The sequence below is a fragment of the Meriones unguiculatus genome, chromosome 3, assembly GCF_030254825.1.
Source record: "Meriones unguiculatus strain TT.TT164.6M chromosome 3, Bangor_MerUng_6.1, whole genome shotgun sequence".
NCBI classification, from domain to species: domain Eukaryota; kingdom Metazoa; phylum Chordata; class Mammalia; order Rodentia; family Muridae; genus Meriones; species Meriones unguiculatus.
Window position 1 is genome coordinate 95,084,989 of NC_083351.1, and position 24,587 is coordinate 95,109,575.

Genomic DNA, 24,587 nt, shown 5'->3' on the forward strand with positions numbered 1-24,587 from the left:
AAGTAACGTTGGCTCTTTAGATCCTCTGCTTTTGAACATGCGGAGAAACAGGAAAAGCCGCCCCTGCTAGGGAGCTGTCACTTCTAAAGGCATCAACAAATCAAATGCTTAGAGCTAAAAAGCTACCTGGGATATAGCTCAAAACACCATGGTCACAAGAGGGGACAGCTGTCCTGCTGTCACAGAACCATTTTAAAAATGAAAAAATAAGGAAAATGAACCGACACACATAGTTTCTAATCCAGTAAGTGGGCAATAAACCCTTAAAATGAAGTGGGAGGGGTTGGGGGGTTGCGCTAATGACATCACTGTCTTTGCTTCTACGACATCTTTGAACACTGATCGCAGAAAGGTTCTGTTCTGCACAGACATACACACATACACACACACACACACACACACACACACACACACACATTTCCATCTGAGGTCCACAAATTCCTTGGAGAACTGACAAATCTAGACCTCTTGCACTAATTCCTGAACAGAGAAGACACTGAGCTGTACTGTGCTGACGCTGAGGCTAGAGCCTACAGATAAGCAGGAGCCAGCCCTGGCAGGTGTCCAGGGGCTGTAACACTTCTGCAGGTGAGCAGGGCAGCTGCCTTACCGGTAACACTGAAAAAACAGCACCCTTATTTGCAGCAAAGATGCTCATTGAGTGCCATTGAGAGATGTTGAAATGTGCATTTAAGTAGATGGGTTCACTGCTGCCTTTGGCATCAAGTAGCAGCTCTCTTAACCAGTACCCCCACAGTGGTTATCCCTGCATCCTCACCTCATCTCACTACCCTCCCAGAAGCCCTTAGTAACATCAGCCTGCATCAGATACAGTGAAGAGGTCTTATGCTCTGTGTTGCTAACATGTTTCCAGGAGTCCATTGCAACAGGCTCTTCTCAGCAGCCTCTTTGAATTGAGTCATTTGGCAGACAGTGTCTGAAGGAAGAAACATACAGTGCAAAGGTAAACACACCCTTTTCTGCTTTGATTCAGCTGAAAGGTAGCTCAGGATGATGAGCTCATTTTAAAGAGACGCAAGAGGAGTTGGAATGAAGACTGGTGACTGGACTCACCTTGACTTTGTAATTTAGTTGGTTAAGATGGAAATGTGGTCTGCAGTTCCTGGTCCTGTTTGGGAGGTTATGGCATAGTCAGTAGGTGGAGATGTGCTGGAGGAAGTACATCACTGAGGGATGGCTTTGAGGGTTTATAGTCTTGCTCCACTTCCTGTTCTTTTCCTCTGCCTTCTCTATGTGTAGGAAAACGTGATCAGTCAGCCTCCTGTTCCTGTCCACATGCCACTCCATCACTCCCAGGATCAACTCTATGCCTCTAGAACTGAAAGCTAAAATAAACCCTCTCCTCCTTAAAAACGAAAACAAACAAAATCAGCAAACAAACAACATTAACAAAATCCAAAGCGTGAGTGTCAGAGCTTTTTAAAGCTCACTAAATGAAACTATTTTTATCTCAGCTAAATTTGGGGTGATCTGAGGTGGCAATTCTTCAAAGGTGCAACACTGGACCTGCTAATGTCTTCACCTCCAGATCATAGCAGACCTTGTCTGGAAACATGATTGTTGTAGACATAATTAGGTAAGAAGATCTAGTGAAACAGGGTGGTCCCTAATGCAATAGGAATGTGTCTTTATAAAGGCATATTGAGAAGGATATACCTGGAGAATGCAAGATGAAAATGAGGACAGGGGATAAATTACATGTCAAAGAAAGCCAAAAGTTGTGAGCAAAACCCCAGAACCTGCAGAAGGCCAAAGCTTTGTGCACGCCTTCTGAAAGCACTGGCCTTGCTCTGTCAGTCAAATAAAGATGTCAGACTCAAGTCTAGAATCTTCAGACAACACTATGGTCGTTTAGCAGCCCATTTGGTGGTGATTCCTTGCACAGTCCTAGTGCGCTGCTGTTGTAAACATAGCTATAAATTTACAGGACACGCATGTGGCAAGTGTACAAGTTACACTTATGTCTGCTGAAGATCAGCATAAAGGAAGTGTTCAGAGTGTGCCAAAGGGTTCCCAAATCAGAGGGAGCTTCCCTCTGAAGCTTGCTAGGTAATTTTATCTCAGATAATCATTTTGTGTTACAGATAGGCAAAATACAGTGAAAATGAAACTCCAAGCAGAAAACCTGTAGGGATTCTTCTGATATGAATGTGCAAATGGCATGGGGAGCTGTGTGTTTAACTAATTCATAGTCATAAATGTAAAATGTGCAAAATTTGCAATGCAAAATATTCTAGCTCCAGATGCTGAGTTTATAAAAATTTCTATTGCTTTATAAATTAGAATCCTACAAAGGTTCTAAAAGTTCTAATATTATCAGACCTATTTCATTTTAGGGCCAATTCCAAATATTTTAGATGAACTCATATATGAAAGAAAGGTGGTTTTATGTCTTTTCTGAAACAACCAGTAGTCTTCAGTAAAAAAAAAAAAAAAAAAAAAATGTCTTCCATGAGTCTCTTTTCTGTTATTCTTGAACATTTAACAAATTTCAACTGTCTTTGAACAAAGCAGTGACTATCTTGGGAAAACTAAAGCATTTCTCTCAAAAGAGAGATTAACATTTCATATAGTAGTTGTACTTACTATTTGAAATGGATTTTATCATGTTGCTGACACATAATAAATTAAATATTGAAACCCAAATAGCTTTATTTGCTACTCAGATTTTCTAAACACTATTTGAGGGAAGGAAGGTACTAGAATAGTTAAGAAAAATTCAGGTGAAAACACGTCAAGATACAGGTGAAGGCACGAGGAAATGCCCCGGTTATTTAAGTGCTTGCTAACATGAGGGTCTGGGTTCAATTCCTAGTGCCCATGTAAATAAATAGCCATGTTCATAGCATGTGCCTAGCATCCCAGTGCTAGGGCAGAGCTTCTGAGATTGTTTCTAGGATAGGAGAGGATAGAGTTATGGAGCCCAGGGGTGGGGAACCAACCTTGTAACCCAATTTAAGCTGTCTCTGAGAGTAATGAGTCTCCTGAAGCAACAGAGTATAAAAGGAAGTATAACAGGTCAGAGAGCCAGTCCTGAAGGGTCATGGTCACAATGTCAGGCACACTTCACAATCGATGTGTCACTAGGGTTTGGATATTTTTTAAATTCATGTGTGGATTATTTAAATTTATACACGAACTAGTAATAGCACATTTCACTAGATTTATCTTTGCATGTCAGCATTTTTATTTTATTACTACACTATATGTACTTATGAAAATTAACAAATATTGGCCTAAACTTTTATGTTTGCTGTTTCCTATTATCTCTCCCAATTAGTGGTTTTGGTTTGGTTTGGTTTGGCTTGGTTTGGTTTGGTTTTTTGGTGTGTGACAGAGGACTCTCACATGTGCAGAGCTGACTGCCTTAATGTAGAACTTAGAGCCTAAGGGTCAAAGCCATAAACAAATAGAGATTCAGGATTCTGACTAGGGGAGAAGAGATATTGCAAAGAAGGACAAGTTTATCATCAGACTTTCTGTAACATAGGCTTAGACTTGATGTCTCTGCCTTGCTGTGTTATCACTTTCTTTGGTCTGTGACTATCAATTAATGACATCCAATCTGATTCTAATGTTATCTCATTTCTTGGTAACATTTTAGGGATTCTTTCTCCATCTCTGAAACAGGTTTCTTACACTGATAGAATACCCTAGTTCATAGTAAGAGTGATCTTCCCATGGTTTGTACCATCCACAATTCTACATTAAGGCCCTACTATTCACAAAGAGCTTCAGTTGATGTTTGAATGTAGGAAGTTTAGACATAATGAGACCATTGCTTTTAGGAAGTTTATGGTCTACAAAAGAGCAGAGAAATGAAATTATTCACAAAAGCACAATTTAAAGTAGTGAGTGGTGAATTTCTGCGGAGACATGTACAAATGATTTGTAAATTTAAAGAATATAGAGAATTAACGTACAAAAGCCCTTTGGGCTATTGGATGTCTTCTTGCATCTGCTCCTCATCTTTTTTTATCCATAGGCCGGAGCATACCTTGAGATGTTCTGTGGCCTCTCTTTGCCTTATTTCAGTTTTTAAAAATGTGAAAGTTAGGGTTTAGTCATGGACTTTTCTAAATTTGTCTTGTGAGCCTCAGTCTACTGACTTTTGACCTAAGGCAATGCATCCTATTTTTTTTTCAGAAGTTTTGTCATGCAATACTGACAACTTAAATGTAATAATAATGAAGATTATATTTTAAAAGATATTTAAATAGAGCTTTTAGGGGTCTTCTGGTTTTGGATATGTAAATATAAATGAAATTAGATATACATATATGTACACACACACACACATATGTGTGTGTACATTCGTGTTATATATTGAAAGTATTTTCCAGATAACAAAAGTCTGTATTAGTCATGCTTCTCCAGGAAAATGGAATAAATAAATTTATCTGTGTTACCAAGTTGGTTTGTATGATCTTGGGGGCTGAAAGCTCTCACAGTGGTCTCCTGTAGGTGAAGAGGCCAGGACAACTACAGCCACTCAGTCGCAGAAACCAAAAGCCCCAAGAAAATACTCTTGTATAGCCTCGTGCTCTGAGGCACACTGGTGCCTGATGGTCAGTGGTGTCAGAGTAGCCAAAGGGATATGACAGAGAACATGCCCACTCAAGCCTCCTCACAGGCAAAGGGTGGCTCTTCTTTCCCGACCTTTCCTTCTCCTCTGGCCCTGGTCTGTCAGCCACACCCAGCCATGTCATGCCACTAAGTTTAATGACATACATGCCAGTCTTCTCTGGAAACAACTCACAGACACAGTCAAAAGAAAGCATCGTCAATTCTCTACATTCCCTTCAGTCCAATATACAGCCCAAATCTGCTTTCTCACTGACCATAAAGCTTGAGAAAGCACTGAAACCTGTGTCTTGGAAATATATGGTGTTGGTTAACATTTCCCATGTATGGTCAACATATTTCCTCTTCTAAATTGTCATGGATTAGTGCCAATTTGGCTTTGTTCTGGTTGGAACTTCTTAAATGAAGCAAGCATGGAAACAGGAAGTCAGAGACTGAAAAATCCTGGAAACAGAGAGAGACTTTACTTTCAGAAAGGATACAGAGAAGGTAAAAAAAAAAAAAGGATTCTGTGGGCATTTGTGACACACACACACACACAAGAAAAACAAAAGTGGAGACTTGAGCTGTGGATGAAGGTGAGGTAACTATGGCAACAGAAGAAAAAGATAGGAGATGGGAGAAAGAGTGAGAAATGTCAAGGAGGAATTGGGTACAGCAAAGGCATTGGTGAGGGGAGAAGGAGGGCAAAGAGGCAGAATGAGACAAGGCAAAAGGTCACATACTGGTCCTTTCATCCTGGTGAAACAAGGGGAGGAGACAGCTTTACAAATAGAAGAGAACAGAGGGCTGAGCAGAAGATGTGGCATGAGGGGATCCATCACCGAGGTCAGCACAGCTCCCGTCCATGGGTGTTTGAACAAGCATCTCTGCCCTCACAGCTGCGCAGTGGATCAGTAACCCCTTCCCCCTACCCCAGTAAATATATCTCACTAGGTGAAAAATGTCAGGGTGCCTTCTACACAGTAATGCTCAGTAAATATTACCTAATCTTTCCCCCAACTTCCTTTTTTTCCTTCCATCCACATCCATTTGTTCTTTTCCTTGTTTTATTTTTTGTAGTCAGCCTTTTCTTCTATGGAGAAGAAAAGGGTTGAGAAAGCCACAGTTAGCAATGTGCAGGAAGAAGTCAGTGATGTCTGCATCTTGTCTTATTGTCGCAGAGACACCCACATGTCACGGAGATTCCCACTTCCCTCCCTCCATATTTGTTTGTTGGGTTGATTTGCAGGGGTGGTGTTTTGGTTTTGGTTTTGTTTGCTTTCGCTTTGGGAGAAGTTTTGTTTCAGTTTTTCTGAATTTTGTTTCTTGGCTTTGTTTTGTTGAGACAGGGTCTTCCGTAGCCAAGGCTGCCCTTGATCTCTCTATATAGCTGAGGATGACAGCTCCCTGGAATCACAGGCAGGTACCTACCCAACCCTGTTTATGTGGTACTTGGAATCAAAACCAGGTTCTTGTGCATCCTAAGTAAACCTTTGACCCACTAAACTCCCTTACCCCATTCATTTTCTTTATTACCCAAGACCTTCTTACCAGGTGAGTCACTCCAAACTGAAAGAGATGCAGTTTCGCTTGACTGTTCATTATGTCCACCCTGCTGCCTCTGAAAAGCATCCGGAGAGACGGCCCAGGCAAATTAAAATCCATCCCCTCTTAAAGACTTCCAGAAAAGGGTAGATTAATAATTCATTCTGGTGTTTAATGGCTGTCTACATAAGAAATCTTCTGTTAGAGTCTAATAGTTAGACCCGGAGTCCTGTGCTGTACAAGAAAGGTCTTCTGCAGAGCCGTAGCTAGTTACTGCAGCATTAATTACTGCTGAGAACATTTTGCCCATCATCATTTGTCACATGTAGCCAGAGCAGGCTTCATATGTGAATGAGGCTCATCTACACATTGTGGCTTGTCTTCCAGGAAAGGTGATTGACACCATCTATGTCATTAGCAGTTAAATGCTGTGTTGGGTGGACAGAAGCCCTCCTTCAAGTGCACTAAGGACTAACAGCTTACTGGCATCATTCCGGATGAAGACAATACAGAGTGATGTTTTCCAGACTGGCTGCAGATTTCTATTCACCAAATCATCCCCTTGTCCACCGGACCATTCTGAAGCTCTTCTCTATATTATTAGATGAAAAACAAAATGAGAAAAGTCAATTAGTCTGCCATGTGCAGTCTGGCTTGGGATGGTATCAAGGCTTCTTTTAAAGACAAAGACTCCAAGATGTGAGACTTCTCCCTCAAGCTGCTATTTGCAGGGAACATGGTCCAGGCCTATGTGGAACGGGTCCAGGCTCCAGGATTTGCCCGGATCTCATACAATGAGCCCTGATTTTAGTTCACTGATATGGCGTGGCCATGTTTTGAAACACCAGTCTTGATTTCTGCACATTTGCTGCATTCCTCAGCAGTCTCTATAGAAAAAGTTCCAAGAGCAGAATGCCCTTCACATTCTCCTATCTGTCCCAGCAGAGCATGCAGCCATCCTGCTAACGCTGTTGGTGCATAGGCCTCTGTCACTACAGGCATCATACAGTAGTTCGGCTACTTTTATAATGTGTTCCCAGCTGGGGACGATGACACTAGGCCAGGTTCTGATGTGCAAACTTCTGGATAATCCAATTAGTCAAATAAAATATGTATTTGAGACAAGGACCCTTGAAACGTGCTTTATTTTTGGAAACTGAGCACATAAATATAAAATTCAGCATTCATGCTGTGAGTTTAGCATTAAACCGACCGTATTTCTTCATGGAAGAGTTTCTGAGGAAGTGGAGGCAAAGAGGAGGATGAAGATCCCTTCTAGGCAAATTAAAGCAGGATAATGGAGGAGGGGACTCCTCCGGAAGTCCACCATCCCCAAGTTATTTGATGTGATTTGAGTATAAGCACAGACTTAGGAGCCCATTTGTTCTGCACTCACTGTGTGGAGAGAGGGAGACTGACCACCCTGTCAGGAACGGAAGCCACGCAACTTCCCAATGACCATTGCCTCAAACATTGTTTGAGAAGCCAGTGTTAACAATCTTAATTGATATTCTTTCCAATGTAGGGCCCCAATGACAGCTGAACAAGAGAAATTTGCCAGAAACCACAATGTTTTCTTTTCCCAGTGCAGAGCTGAGTAAGTCAGTTAAATTATAGTTTCCAGGCTTGCATCCGTATTGCAATTTTCTGTGACTTTTCATTGCTTGGTTTTCTTTGCTTTCCCTGGGAGGAAAGCATTAAATTTGAAGGCTATTACTAATAATCCATTAAAGCTCATGCTTCTGGGTGCTTCTCTGAATGGCCCCAGGAGGAAGTTTTCGAGATAAGTAGATTGATTGCAGCTGGAACCCCCTGACTAGAAGGTGACATCCACAATGGCAATTAAAGCAAAGTTGGTACTCCTCTGCAGAGTCTGGGAACAGAAATGAAAAGTATTTTCCTTCTTGGATTCCACAGGACGCAGTGTCAGGCTGGGAGAAGACAGCCCTGATACAAGAGGTCCACTCTGAGGTCCAAAGCCACAAGCACTGTCATCCCAAGAACGCCTGTGTATTTCATACTTCTAAAGTGACATTCAAAAGGCTGCAAGATGCAAACAGCCTACAAGTCCAGCAACAGATGCACAAGCAAACTGTGGCAGCCACAGATAAGGAAATATTATTCAGTCCTTAGAGAGAATGGAATAGTGACACAGCTACAGGATGAGCATCACAAACATGTTAGGTGAGAAAGTCACACACTGAATGGTTCCATTTCTTAAAATGTCCAGTGTAGCTCGGTCAACAGAGACAGCAGAGATGGGAGGGGCTGAGGGCACAGTGTAACAGGGAAGGGGCTTCTAGCTGTTGTGGTTTCACCTGGAAGGAAGGGAGTCTTTGCAACCGGGTAGAAACAGACCTGCACATTGCCATGCTCCTCAGAGGTACTAGTGGGTTGCTGTTCTACAGTTGTTAATTCTCTCGTGTGCATCTCAACTACACATGAGGAGGGCTCTTGGCACACTTGATAGTGATGAGACTGTGTAAAGGAGGAGGGGGCTTCCAGTGGGTCTGCCACTGTAGTCAGGGTGTTCCGGGGCAAGGAACGGTTTCTGTACAAAGCTGAAGTTGCTACACTGAGGGCGGAGGAGGGGAATTAAATGTGTCACTTTAAAAGACCACACACACCAGCAGAAGGGACAGCAGTTCAGGGTACTCAAGGGAGGAGAAGACCTAATGCCTGAGGGAGAGACAGAGATGTAGCCACAGGAGCTGAGTGGACAATCTTAGGTGAGTGATTCTAAGACCCCCGGAGCCCCAGACAGCATCAGTCATGCTGGAGTAAGCCAAGGTGGTGTCTTCGGGAAATAAAAAATTAACACTAGAAGTTATGTGACATAGTGGGTTGCTACTGCAGGGAATGGCAAGGCCAGGCTGCCCTCCAGCCACTTGAGAGGGTGAGGAGGAGCAGAGCTTCACCACCTCCCAAGGATACCCAGGGGCTCAAAGCCAGCCCATGTAGCTTAGTAAGACTCTTCAAAAGGAAAAAAATTTAAAAGGCTTAGAAAAAATTTAAAAGGCTTAGTCGTGGAGCTCCTGCTTAGCATGAGTAAGGATCTAGGTTCAATTTCCAGTAGTAGGAGGAAAATACCTTTTGAGTTATAGTACTTTTACAATGTGATTTAAACTTATTACCTAAGTACCTTAATAAAACCTAATGGTGACATAAACCTCGTGGTTGATTTGAAGCATTTTAATGTGCTGCCAACTCACTGTCTCTGTAATGAAAAGGCTCCAGGCTGGGCCTCGAGAACAGCACTTTCCGGAGTGATGAATGGACCCCAGGCTCTGGGAATGACACAGAAGACCCTGGAGCTGCCTGCCACATCATCCCCTCCCTACTGGAGGACCACATATGAGAAGTCTTGGGGATTTTCTTAGCAAGTTCTCCTTGAATCTCCAGAATTCAAGCCCTCAGAGGGAAGGAATATAGACTTATTCCTGTGTCCTGTGGGCCAGGACACTAAGGTTCCATAACAATCATCTTTACAGCCCCTGTCCACACTTCCTGCTTCTGGCTCTTCAGCCAGTTCTTCCAGACTGTTGTGGGTCAAGGCGACTTGGTAAAAAGTAGCCTGTACTGTAGAAGCTGAAAGTCCAAAGGCTGGCCTGACCCAGGAGGCCCACTGGGGTGATGCAGTTTGGTTAGGAGATAGCTAAACTCCAGAAAGCTTCAAAAGCTGGAAAAAAAATGCTTGTATTTGTTTCTGAAAACATGCAAAAGCTAACAAAACTGATTACATGGTGGTTAACAACATCAGCTCAGATTCTACAGTTTGTTTTATTTTGTTTTAATTTCTCAAGCACTCTGCATGCCTCTCCCAAAACAATGCTCCCCAGACTGGTCTTACCATGGCTGAGCTCTGCATCCAAGCATCCACAAGCTTCTGAGGTAGAGGCAAGGAGTTTACTGTGCCAGCAGAAGCCTAGGGCTGGCTCCCCACAGGGATGTCAATCTTAAGAGGCCTGCTTATGTCTGTCAGGCATGTCACTGGGCCTCCGATATCTACACACATACCATGAGAGATCTTGTAAAAAGCAAGTAGAACAATGACTCAGGAATGACACCTGAGTTCCACACACACATATGTACATACACCTACACACACACATACACCTGAGCAAATATAGACACATGCACATATGTAATAACAGCAACAATAATAATAATGTTATTATTATAAAATTAGGAATTTATTTTTTAATAAAAATACAATTTTAAATAAAATTATAAAAATAATTGTATAAAATATAAATAGCAAAATCATTGCTATTATAATTTGTATTTTCAGAAGTATTGGAAAGTCACAGAGCAGGCAAGAATCATGTTAAAGAAGGTCACAAAAACTGACAGATCTGCTGTCAGCTGTAGGGTCCAAGCTGGCTGACCCTTTCCCAACATGCATTGCTAAATCATGAATATGGTGGATCCCTTGCCTCAGCATCTCCTGTCAGATTTTCCCGTACAGTTGCTGTTACAGAGTTTCTTCAAACCTCTCCATCTATTACAAATTACAAGTACGTTCACAATGTGATTTGAACTGTTACCTACGTGTTTTACTAAGCCTAGTGGTGACATAAATCTAGCAGCTGAATTGAAGCATCATCCCTGAGTAGCAGGCCAAGCCAGCCCCCAGTTAAAGCTGTTCTTAGGGTCTCTCATTTCAGGTCTGACCTTCCAGAGGAGACTGGCATGTTCCATGACTCCCTGCAGCTCCCAGCCCATCCATTCCTACCTCTCCCTTCGGGTCAGCTAACAGTGGACACTCCTTTCAGGCAGAGTCCCTCTGACCTTGGAGGCCCAGCTCTCAGCTCCCCCTCCCACCACATGGAGCAGACCACTACTGCTACCCCACAGAGTTGGAACAGGCTGATTCTAGAAAGAACCTATAGGATTTTTTCCAAGTTCCATCTGTGTATCCATCATCTGCCTCCCTGCCCTCACTCTCTGTCCACAGATCAGTGGACACTCAAAAATGCCCCAAACTGAACCGCTTCCCCCGGCCAGCCCACTCACTTCTAAGCCAGTCTTGCTGCTTCCCCAAGTCAGTAAATCTAATTCCCTGCCTGTGAGACCCTTGGAGCTGCACTTCACGCCGTCTCTGCCATGCTCATCTGCCAGTCCAACTCCATTTCAGATACACCAGCTGACCTCTAGCCTCCATCTCTCCAGCTCTGAGGCAGCGACCTACTTTTCTTCCTATGGTGTCAGTTTACCTCAAGCATGCTCTCCATTCTGTCATCAACTCCTGCTTTCAAGAGACTAGCGTTCCAAAATACAGCCACACCTCATTTCCAATGGATCCTGTCTCCTTCCCAGAGAAAGCTAAGATCATTTTAGTATGCCAGGCTTGAGCACAAGGCCAGGCTTCTGCCTGCACTTCTCAAATCACTCCACCCCTGCTCCATTGGCCTTTGGCCTCCTCTGTCCCCTATGGTAGCAGCAAAGCCCAATCCTGCCTGCCCTGCTGCCTAATGTGCCTGTGAAGTGCTCTGTACTGAATTGCTCCCTCTCCTTACTTCCTACCCTCCAGCAGCCTTGGTCCCATCTATCAGGCATGTCACTACCTATCCTCCTCATGTTCTGTGCCTGCGTCCATGCCTCCACCTGTATCATCAGTATGCATATGCACCAGGCAGGTGTGTTGATTATAATGAAAGTATATGTGCTGCATTTATCAAACGTGCTTTTATTGCCCCCCTCAAGAATGTAGGCTCCATGAGGAGACGTTGTTTCTATTGTCATTGCTGTTGCTTATTTTTAAGCTACATTCATTCTTTTACAACCTTATACATGCACCTAATATGTTTTCTGTTGCTTAGAATCAGTTCTGAGACACAGCAGTCATTCAGTACGTATCTGGAGAAGATAGACAAGGAAGAAGGGAGAAAAGATGGAAGAAAAGAAAAAAAGAAAGAAAGGAAGAAAAAAAGAAAAGAGAGAGAGAGAGAGAGAGAGAGAGAGAGAGAGAGAGAGAGAGAGAGAAGCAGGGGAGAGAGGAAAACAGCTTCCTGTCTCCATCAGCACCCAAACTGGCTCGGTGATATTAGAAAGTACATTTCCTGCAAATAGCCAAAATAAAAGGTACTTCCAACAGATAGCCAGCTTTCTTGAGTAGCAATTAGGAAGAAAAATCTGTTAGGAAATCATCTGAGGGGCTTTCAGTTTGATGGGAGATTTTAGTTAGAACAGATGCAGTTAAAGGTAGAGGAATGAGGAGCAGTTAGCACGTGTGCATGCTGAGTGGCTTGCAAGCCTGGCAGAAGCATTTACAAATGGACCTGTGCTTGAAAGCAAAGCCAGCCCCTTGCAAGGGTGAAGGCTTTGCCTTGCACAACTCCCAAGGCTGCTGATGGCATTGATGGGACTCCCCTAACCGTGTGCAGCCAGTTGAGATGTCTGCAGAGCCTGGGAGGCAGGCTAATTTGGGAGAGCAAGCTGGTTCATATCCCATTCAGAAAACCTTGTTCCAGTCCTGTGTGCCACTTGGAAACGGGCAATGTTGTTCTGAGGACAACTGTTGTGGAGAATCCTTCATGGCTACATATCTGCTGTGGTCTCCAGAAGTTAAACACCTCACAGTGTCGCCTGGTGGTGGAGACAAGGGCTATTGCTACTCTGTCTCACAAGTCTATATTGTCCTTGCTTCCATGCCCAAAGCACGTTCCCCAGCAATGTTCCATTGATTTACCATAATATATGCCTAAGACTCATCTAGGACATGACTGATTTATAAAACACAATATCCTGTTTGTGAACAAAGGTAGCAGTAAAAAAAACTGACAGACCCTGCTGACAGATCATTTTGCTCATACAATGAAAGACTTTCAAATTTTTCTCCCAACTGTTTTCAAGATTACCAGCATGGTGGTACAATCGATCACATAACATGTGTCATCAAAGAAGCTGGGAGGGAAATGGATCCCTCTGAAAATCATATCAGAACTTAGAATGCCACACAGTTTCTTGAAAGAACTTGGAGGCCACACAGTTTCTTAAATGGATGTTCCTGCACTCTTGGGAGATGGAGCACATTCTACGAGCTGAGGCCATATATCGAAAAGATGGGATCCTATCAGGGAGAGAAACTGTTTCCTTCCTTTGACCCTAAGCTCCCTCACGAAAGGTCAGCACTCCAGCTTTGATGTACATCTGGACCCTTGGTAGTCCAAAAGAAAAGGATAGGTGGAGGTGGCCGCCCTGGCCCTGGTGACTATATCCAAGCAAAATCCCAGGAAAACTGTAAAATCAACAAAATTCAGCATACAAAGATCCATCCAGCCTAGAAGATCTGAAAATTTTAGATCTTCCCATTGCATCTGTGTGTACATGTGGGTGTGTGTGCATGTGTGTGTGTGTATGTGTGCATACATGTGTATATCCATTCCATGGTGCTCTGTAGACGTGCGAATGTAAGCCAGTCCAAATGACTGTTCCTTAGTTTCTAACTTAAGACAGGGTAGCTCTTGCTTGCCAAGGCACATGCCAAGGCTAGCTGGCCCATTAGCTTCTGTAGATGCCCCATCCTCCCACCCTCGTTTCTCCCTGCTTTGCTATAGAAGTTCTCTGGAGTTCCAGGTGCCTGCACTACTCTGTCTAGCCTTTATGTGAGCCTGGGCATCCAAATGCAGGTTGTCAGGCATTCAGCATGAGAATTTCACCCACTGAGCTGTCTGCCTATGTAGGCTTGCCCTTCCTAAGGCAGGATCTCATGCATGCCAAGTTGGCCTCCTAGACACTATGAGCTAAGGATGACCTTGATCAACAATGGTGTTCCTGCTTCCACCTCCCAATGGCTAGGGTTACAAATACATACAGCTACAGCCAATTTATGAAGTGCTGGAAATAAAATAGGGGCCTTGTAATAGTCATGCAAGCACTCTGCTGACTTCATGAGCTACACGCACACGTCTATTATTTTTCTAAAGAAATTGGAAGCCAGGTGCAGTAGCGCATACCTGTGATCCCAGCACTTGGGGAGGCAGAGGCAGGCAGATGTCTGTGAATTAGAGGCCAGACAGCTGGGTCCAGGACAGCCTAGGCTACACAGAGAAACCCTGTCTTAAAAAAAAAAAACAAGAAAGAGAGAAAGGAAGGAAGGAAGGAAGGAAGGAAGGAAGGAAGGAAGGAAGGAAGACTCAGGTGATTCATTTCTGAGGTGATTCAGGGGGTACTTACTACCAAGCCTGACAATCTGGGACACACACGTGGAACAAGAAAACTGACCTCTCTGTCTTTGACGTCAGCAGGCATGATATAGCATTTCACATTGCCTTCAATAAACAAATAAAATAAGAATTTTAAAAGAAAATGGAAAAATACAAGAAAGATTTCATAAGCAGCTGAAATCAAATGCACCTGAATTCCAAGAGGTTTTCCCATAGTCCTCCTTGTTTTTTTTTTTTTTTTTTCTTTGATGAAGCACACAGACACCAGAACTGTAGAAAAAGCCAAGGCCAATAGCTCAAGGGAATTACTGATGGGCTGAGCAGCAGAAAGCACAAAAAAGAAAAACTGGTCCTTTTCCCTCCTTGACATAAAGGCTCCTTCTTCATCTCAACTGTGAAATTTTTGATGATTTTCAAATACAAGTTAGAAGTAGTTCAAGGTAGATGAGCGATCAACATCAAGGCAAGAGAAGACAGCTGGCATGCTTACAGGGGACAGGACATCTCAGAAGAAAGAAGCTTCCCAAACCCTGAGTGGACATCTGAGCTGAGCAGCTGGAGTTCTGGCTGGCTACATCCTGAGACTGGTCTACTGTCACTTCAGCCAAATAATGGAGACATTCAGACATTTACCTACAGCTGTCTCCCACACCTCACATGTACCTCACTTAGGCCATCATGACAGCATGCCACTCTTCCATAATTCTGCTGTTTTGACCAGAACACATTTTACATTGTGTTTGTCTTTTTTCTCCTTTCCTTCCTTTGCTTTCTTTCTTCTGGTCCCTTTCTTCCTCTCCATTCCTGTCTTCCTTTTTTCTTTGTTTATTTTTTGTCTCCCCCTTCTTTTTCCCTCTCCTTATCTCTCTTCTTCCTTTCTACTTTTCTTCCTTTCTTTTACACATTTTTCTTCCCAGTTCTAGGGACTCTTGTCCCCTTCCTTCTTTCCACTGTACCCATCTCTATTTTCCATCTCTCTTTCCTTTCTTCCTAGAATTCTAAGGTTCAAATCCAGGACCTTGTATATGCTAGGCACATGATTTGCCACTGAGCTCTGTTCCCATCCCATCCCATCCCATGTATCATCTGCTTTATTTTTCTATACATTTATCTCTCCACCAAGTTAGGAGGCCTTCATTATCAATTTAAGATCATGGCAGATATCCAAGGAACAGGAGCACTGGCCAGCTTATCCTAAGGAATGACTTCCATTTTTCTTTTACCTTGCCCAGATCCCTGACCTTGCTTTACTTCACAATCCAAGAGACTGATGTGTGCAAATAAATGATAGAGTATACATTTGCACAGGGAAGATGCCAAGAGTTGTGTGATCTTTCCCTTTCTCGTGGTATGTGTTAAGTGAACTCCTCTCACAGACAGAGCTGAGTCTGATAGAAAGAAAGAATTGCAATGTGTCACACTCTCTGACAGGCATTGCAATTGTGAACATGGCCAGACACCAATGACTACCACCTTCCTAGCCCACCTACATGCTATGCTTTGTTCTTCAGTGGGCAAGAAATATCTGTTTGACTCTAAAAATGTCAGGTCTGCTGTCTTTCTAGTAGACACTAGGCTAAATTCTATCTGCTGTGACTATGAACTCTCTTATCACTTCTCATCCCTCTGTGTTCTCTGAAGTAAAGCAGAAGAAATTTCTTTCCAGAAAATAGCTTGGGCAGAAGCCATCAATTATTAGACACCATTAACAGAATGTTGAGGACTTTATTCCTCCCGTATTGGTAGAGAAAGAGAATTAACTCATCCTTTTCCCAGAAGACTGAGTATCTTGTTCTCTCTCTCTATTCCAGTCTCTTTCACCAAGGTTAGATGGTTGATGGGGAACAGGTCATCACAGTGCATGGCTCTACACTGACATCCCTCTTTGAGAGCTTCAGACTTAGCCCTCACTCAGGGGTCTTGGGGGAAGACTCAGGGTTAGCTCTAGACACCTGTTTCCCAAGATGCTCTGCCCACACCTTGTTCTGTATGATGAAGAGTAGAAAGCAATCAAGCAGTCTCAGGCCTTGAGACCCAGCATCGTTCTGTAGGGCATCTTTCTCAGCCAGCATTATGCAGCCTGAGTGGGTCTGTTCCTGTTCATGCCTGGGAATACACATAAGCAAAAATGGGAAGCAAAATCTATGCACTCTGTGCCATCGTTAATTCAAAGCCTTGATGCCACCATCAGTAAGATGGGGATATATCTATAAAATTCATAGTCCTTGATGTGTTAATGAGTCTGCACATACTCTAGAATTATTAACCTGGCTATTATTAATTGCTTAAGTGTTTGGAATTACTGTCATGTTAAAAATGATATGCCTAATAGTCTGCATTCTGTGGTTGTTTCTCAATGAATTCAGAGCTTAAAAGGGATCTGGCATTATTGCTTAGCCTACTTATGCCAGTCCACCTAGGTATAGAACATTGCACTCCACTGGGGTGGGAAGGCCTGTGGAGAGCTGAGATTCAGACGCCATCTAATGGCGCTGACATCCGCCCTCAGAACTGTAAAGAACCTCTAGAGCACATGTGCAAGTTGCGAAAGCGTGCCAAACCACTGCCCGAGCCCGGGCCGTCAGACAGGGTGATGAGTGAGCAGCCAATCAGGGTATGACACGTCACTTCACATCACTTAGGTGCGACCAGGGCTTATATAAACAGCGCCACTTCGGGGCTCGGCGTCTTCCTCCTTTCATATAATAAAGCCTGCTGCAGAAGGATCCTGTTGTCCGTATGCGTTCTTGCTGGCAAGACAATCACGCGGCTAGCAACATCTGGTGCCAAAACCCGGGATCGAACCACCCGGGAAGCAGGGAGCCTGCCATCGCCGGTGCCGAGGAGACCCCCCGTTCGCGGGGAGGATTCAGAACTGCATCATCGAGGTAAGTTCTGAGAGGCATGTTTGGTCTTGATTTATCTCATCTTTCACTTCAGCTAGCAGAAGCCCTTACTGCTTTCCCTGTTGTGACCATTGCCCTCGTCCTCTTTCTTTTGGTTTCGTACAAGCTTGTGGGTGACCTCGAAAGGGAAGAGATTAACAAAAAGCTAAGAGTAGGCACTAAGGGAGTGTTAGAGGAGATACAAGACAGCATGTCAGAAACAGAACGTGACAAAAGATTAGGGGCCCCAATGGATAGAAATAAAGACGTCTCTAAGAAAAAAAGCCCTTCTGCGGATGTTAAAGCCGCAGGAGCGAGAGGTAAGGGAAAGGACGCCCTGGGAGAGAAAGGTGAAAAGGGAAGGAGAAACCCAAAAGAGAAGACTCTTTATCTGATAAAAGAATTGGAGGCTTTGGGGCTTGATAGCTCTGAATCTGAGCAGCTGAATCCCTCTGAGGAAGAGGACTTAGAGGGTGAAGCAGCCCGCTATGAGGAAGAACGATACCACCCGGATGAGTGGCCATTACTGTTGTATCGGAAGCAAAGTAGTATGAGGAACAGGAAGGGCACACTTTCTCAGTCGGCCGCTCCCGTTGTCTCTAGTGCTCCTCCACCCTACACCGGGAGGCACTGTCCTGATTCCTTCTTTTCAACAAAAGATAGACACAAAATTTTTCAGACTTTTCCAGTATTTGAAGATGTGGAGGGAGGCCGTGTCCACGTACCTATAGATTACCCTCTAGTCAAGGAACTGGCAGAGTCAGTTAATAAGTACGGGGTGGATGCTAATTTCACAATTATGCAGCTTGAGAGGCTAGGCTCTACAGCAATGACCCCAAATGATTGGCAGACTGTAGTAAAAGCTGCCCTCCCTAATATGGGAGTGTATTTGGAATGGAAAGCCTTATGGCATGATGCCTGTCAATCCCAAGCTAGGGCTAATGCCAATGCAGAAGACAATCAACGACGCTGGACATTTGAGCTACTAACAGGACAAGGTCTACATGTTCAGCAACAGACAGATTATGATTGGGGAGCATACAGCCAAATATCTGCTGCTGCAATTAAAGCATGGAAGGCCCTTTCAAAGAAGGGTGGGACTGAGGGCCATTTAACAAAAATTATCCAGGGTCCTCAGGAGTCATTCCCAGAATTTGTGGCCAAAATGACAGACGCAACAGGCAAAATATTTGGAGACCCGGAAAGGGTCCGACCAATGATAGAGCAACTGGTGTATGAGAATGCTTCACCAGAATGCAAGGCAGTCATTACCTCCAGAAAGAGCAAAGGACTAACAGATTGGGTAAAAGTTTGCTGAGGACTTGGAGGCCCGCTTACCAACGCCGGCCTGGCGGCAGCCATATTACAAAGCAATAACCGCCCAAGAATATTGTTTCTGGTTCTAGTTATGTGGTAAATGCAACCAAAATCTTAGAGGCTGCTGGATTGATCAAGGCATCTAGCAAGCTTGCAAAAAATTTTCAAAAAATTCAGTTTGCCTTAATTATCAAAAAATCCCCTGTTTTTATTACACATATTAGGGCTCACTCAGGTCTACCGGGACCCATGTCCCATGGAAATGACCTGGCAGATCGAGCCACAAAGATGATTGCATTTGCCCTCTTCTCAAATTTGGAATTGGCTAAAGAGTTTCATAAGAAATTTCATGTGACAGCTGAAACACTGCGTCATCGATTTGACATAACTAGAAAGGAAGCTAGAGATATTGCAACCCAATGTCAAAATTGTTGTCAGTTCTTACCTATGCCTCATGTTGGGATTAATCCCAGAGGAATCCGTCAGCTACAAGTGTGGCAGATGGATGTTACTCACATTTCGTCTTTTGGTAAACTTCAATATTTGCATGTTTCCGTTGGTACTTGCTCTGGAGTTATGTTTGCTTCTCCCCTGACTGGAGAAAAGGCAGCCCATGTTATTCAACATTGCCTGGAGGCATGGAGTGCCTGGGGAAAGCCCAAAATTCTAAAAACTGACAATGGGCCAGCCTATACTTCTCAGAAATTTGGACAGTTTTGTCATCAAATGGGAGTGACCCACCTAACGGGTCTCCCATATAACCCTCAGAGACAGGGTATTATTGAACGTGCTCATCGCACTCTAAAATCCTACTTAATAAAACAAAAAGGGGGAGTCGAGGAGGCTCTGCCCTCAGTGCCACGAGTGACTGTTTCCTTGGCACTCTTTACTCTCAATTTTTTAAATTTGGACAGTCAGGGCCACTTGGCGGCTGATCGCCACTGCTTAGAGCCTGATAGGCCTAAGGAAATGGTCAAATGGAAGGATGTCTTGACTGGTCAATGGAAAGGCCTGGATTCTATCTTAATAAGATCCAGGGGAGCTGTCTGTGTTTTCCCACAGGAAGAAAACAATCCATTCTGGGTACCAGAGTGCCTCACGCGAAAGCTCGTGGTAGCTGAAGATGATCTTTCAACGAATATACCTGCAACTACTTGAAGAACTAAGGGCGGCGGAGGTGACCACTAATTCTACTCGAGTGGATTTATCGCTCACAGATGGCTTATTATCCTGGGTTTCTTCCGCCTTTTCTTATTTTAAAGAATGGGTGGGGGTTGGAATGTTTGGTGCAGCATTATGTTGTGGCTTAGTGTTTTTACTCTGGTTGTTCTGCAAACTCAAAACCCAACAAAAACGTGACAAGGTGGTGATCGCACAAGCACTAGCAGCCCTAGAGCAAGGCTTGTCTCCCGAGGTTTGGCTTTCCATGTTAAAAGAATGATAAACAGCAAGGTTAACTCTGCCTTTGTAGTTGTAGTGCCACAAAATTGGATGAGACTGGATTAGCAGCCCTTGCATTCCGGGGACGTGTTCCCATTGCACGGGGATGGGTGCAATTCCATGTTGTCTCCTCATGAGTATAAAAATCAAACAGTCTGGAAAGTCAGTGACGGAAGAGTGCAAATAAGTCTCCGCCCACCTAAGACAGGACAGCCTCGCTGTGATGAGGTTGCTCCAATGACGGGTAAGGGCTGAGCATTGCCTTCCACCAGGCTCAGACGTTGGTAATGCTCTCAAATAAATTGGCACAGCACCTCGTCGGCGGAAGGGGACTTGCTATATTTAAAACAAAAAGGGGGAGATGTGGAGAGCTGAGATTCAGACGCCATCTAATGGCGCTGACATCCTCCCTCAGAACTGTAAAGAACCTCTAGAGTGCATGTGCAAGTTGCGAAAGCACGCCAAGCCACTGCCCAAGCCCGGGCCGTCAGACAGGGTGATGAGTGAGCAGCCAATCAGGGTATGACACGTCACTTCACATCACTTAGGTGCGACCAGGGCTTATATAAACAGCGCCACTTCGGGGCTCGGCGTCTTCCTCCTTTCATATAATAAAGCCTGCTGCAGAAGGATCCTGTTGTCCGTGTGCGTTCTTGCTGGTGAGACGATCATGCCGCTTGCAACAAAGGCCCATGGGAAGAGGCTATGCAAGGCAATGGGGGAAGGAGCAGGAACACAGGCAGCCAAGTGTGGAGCCAATAGTCTCAACACTGCTTCCTGAAGAGCCATACAAACCCACTTGCTACCTCAACACCTCAGGTCTGAGAGAATGATTTCTGTAGAATCATAAACACTGAGGAGCCAAGGAGAGATGGACAAGTAAATGGACTGAGGAAATCTTAGCTGCCCTGCAGCTTTAGCATGTTTGGAAGTGTCTTAAAGCTGCAGATTCTCCAGCTGTGTGGGGACACACATTTATAGCTCCAGAATGCTGGAGGTAGAGGCAGGAAGATCAAGAGAGCAAGCTCAGCCTCTGATATACAGCTAGTGTGAGCCCAGTCTGGGCAACATGAAACACTGTCTCAAAAAATGCAGATTCTGAGACCCCCAGCCACAATCTACAAAAGTAGAAACCCTCGGGAGGAACGTAGCAGTCTGTCTTCGCAAACCATCCAGGAGACTTTCAGATATACAGACTTTGAGAGCTTCTGTGGCCCTTGGCTCCACTCTAGCCTGCCAATTGATCTAACTAAATAAAGTTGAGATATAAAATAGAAAAAGAAAAAAAATACTCTTTTCTATACAGTCTGTGTCAGGAGAACAGCAGAGATAAGCTATGGCAGCAGAGGTCAGGTGATCTGCAAAGCTAACCCAATCATCTGATCCTTCAGAGGTGTGTGATGGCCCCTGCTTTGGAGCAAGCACTAGGTATACAATGCTGCTGGGGCCTGTTGGTGTATTTCTAGAAAACTCTTTTATTTACATTTCTTAGATCTCTTTCTCTCTACTCCACCCTAATCCCTTCCAACACCCAAACACCAGGTAGAAGAGAGAAAGGGTTAGTGGGAGAGGGCGTGCAGTTGTCTTAGCTGCTTCCTGCTGTTTAGGGTTATTGGGTTCCTTGGAGCCAGTCCAATCCTTGTTTCAGGAAATCTCCAAATTCTAGTCTTACTGCATCAACAGCAACAGGAGCTGCAGTGGGGAAGCAGCAGCAGCCTTGTTCTTTCTTGGAGCTCCTTCACACCCTTTGGGCTCTGGCATTTATTCTCTCTCCAGAGTCCTCAGATTTAAATTATCTGGAGCTGGCAATAGCTCCTCTCAGAGCCCACATGAGGCAAATAGTTTGCTGTTGTGGACCATCTGAATCAGCCCCACATCCCACACCTGGGATTAAAACACAAACATGTTTATATCCACAACAGGGCCCATGACACTTCTGTACCGTCTCCTCCACCTCCCTGCCTGCTTATGTCCCAGCCTCCCAGGCCCAGGCTCATAACCATCTCCTTAAACTCCTGCTGAGTGCCCCACCCCCCATCTCTACCCACCACTGTGCCTGGTTGACCTCTAGAGCTGCATAACAAATACCTACTAATTGCAAAAGATGGATAAATGATTGAAATGCAGAGCAGCAATTTAGATCTGCATTGGAGTGGAAACTTCTGATAGGTAATACCCACTGTTATTAATGATCTAGTTCCAGGGGGCCTTTCAATAGGCATTTAAAAGAAATATGATGAGCTGGGGCTTCCTCAGTCTTTCCTTATTGCTCTGCATGTACTGTGGCAGCTATATGCATAGCCATAGCACTGTTACAGGTGTGCACATCACACATACTTCATGTCAACAGGAAGAAGCCATGCAGGGTCACCTCTGCACTCTAAACAAATTTAATTTAATTAAACAAATTTAATCCATGTAGATCCAACACTATTAGATTCCCATATCTACTCAGGAATGTTATAACTTCTACAAATATAACTGACTTGGGTGCATTTTTACCTCAGTTTTATAGGCAAACCACATGCAGCTTCAAAAGCTAGTATTAGGTTATCAGATATGAGCACCAAATGGGAAGGAACCTGAACAAATTGTTCTGAGCCAAGTTTAAAGCTTAACACAGCAGTTTGTGTGTGCATGGGGGTACACATTTCCTATACTATGACATAAAGGCCAAACCTCCACAGAACAACAGTGGATTGCCAAGACTCATTTCTCCTGACATGTTATAAAGTTTGATCATAAACATGTATTGTTCAATTACAAATAACCATGCTTCAATGCAGAAGGTGTTTTAGACTACAGCTCATTGTACACTGATGAGCACAGCACTGTATTGCCCTGTAGAGTAAAGCCTGGCCTTACATGGATCTTTTTCCTGAGTCCAAGTGGCAAGAGTTTGAAGGAGCTGGTGACAGCCCAGGCTCTCAGTCTTCAGTAGTCCTCACGCCATGAATCTGGACTGTTCTGTTATTCATTTTATTCAAAATGTTTTCAAGGTGATGTTATCCAGGTTTGACCTTAACTTTGGGAAATTCAGGAAGAAGCACCTGTAGTCCTGTAGAGGCTCCGGGGAAAGGGCAGCATGCTTGGGCATGGTTTAGAGTCCTCCGGCCAGCTCTGCACTTCCTGCTTGAGCCCAGCACAATCTCCTCCTAAGGCTGAGCATCTTTGTGTGTGTCCAGTTGCTGGACCTTTACATGGACTTTTGTCTGATCATGCTAAGTGCCACCAGCAAACAAAATGTCAGGTCAGGTTGTCCACACTCCTCTGTTGCTGATGCAGTTTTATATCACCTCACCTCTCCTCCCAACTCTCCATGCTAAGTTTGGATCAAGGCTAATCTCTCTCCTCCATTATATGAGCCCATTGTTGTGGCCTTTAAATTTATTTTTATGCTTATTACAATCTGCCTGTTTCATGCTTCAAATGTGTAATTGAATAATTTTTCTTTACCAACAGCTGTCCTCTGGGGTGTTGTACAGGAAAGCCTATCATGCTGTTTCTGGTGACACTAGATGTCTCCCGCCTCAGCCCAGATTATAGCTTTCTCCAGCCAGTTCAGCAGGAATACCAGCAAAGTCTACTCTAGTCTAGACATGACAGAGAACCACAAGACACCATAACCTTCATTATAGTTATTTGTGTAGAAACTGGCAGCCAAACCCCACAGAGAGCGGCCTTGTAGGTGATGGAGTCTTCACACAAATACTTGCTTTGAGCTGTCCACTGGTCTTCTCATTCCAGGACTTTCTCATTAGACTGAAAGTGCTCACAGACCACAAACTGAAAGTTGACCCTCAGTATACACAGGAAACCCCATATACATCAAACCAGGAGATGCTTGATCATATCATTGAATGTTTCCAAAATACTGTGAGCCACAGCACTCTAGCACATTCCACATCACTAAAATAGATCTTGATCATCACTGCAATATGCATGCTTGACTAACATTTAGTTTACTCACTGGCATCTAAGCATGTCATGTGGACCTGCTCTAAAGATGGGTTTGCAGTGTGGGCGCTGTCCTATGGATGTGTTGTGTATTCCGTAAAATAAACGATGAAATGAAACATGGAAAGAATGTCAGGAGAAGTTCTTACACTTTCTTTGTCTTCCCTCTACGCCTTTCCACCTCTTCACTGTGGAGATCATGCCAAGACTACAGGACTGAGCACACTCAGCACCATGAACTAGGCTCAGCTCACATGGCCAAAATACCTGAGCAGGCCTTTTCCACTCAGTAACCTTTGAAGGCTATAAAAATTGACTTATTTATTTTCCAAAAACTTTAGTCTATTCAGATTGCATAAAACAGCAGGTTCCATACTGACATTTGCAAGTATATCATGTGCTGTGGCCATATTCCCTCTCCATTACCCTCGCTTGTTTCCCTTACCCCCGCCTGCTCATTCACATCCTTTTCCCAAATAATCTCCTCACATTTTGTAGTATATTTGTTTATGTATATAAAACATAGATTCTTACAAATGTATGTATGAATGTATGTAAGAAATAGGTTCCATGTGTAAGGAAAAAAAAAACATGTGACATTGTCTTTCTGGATCTGTTTATTTTGCTCACTGACAATATCCAATCCCATTTATATTTTGCATGTGACAGTTTGTTCTTATTTATGGCT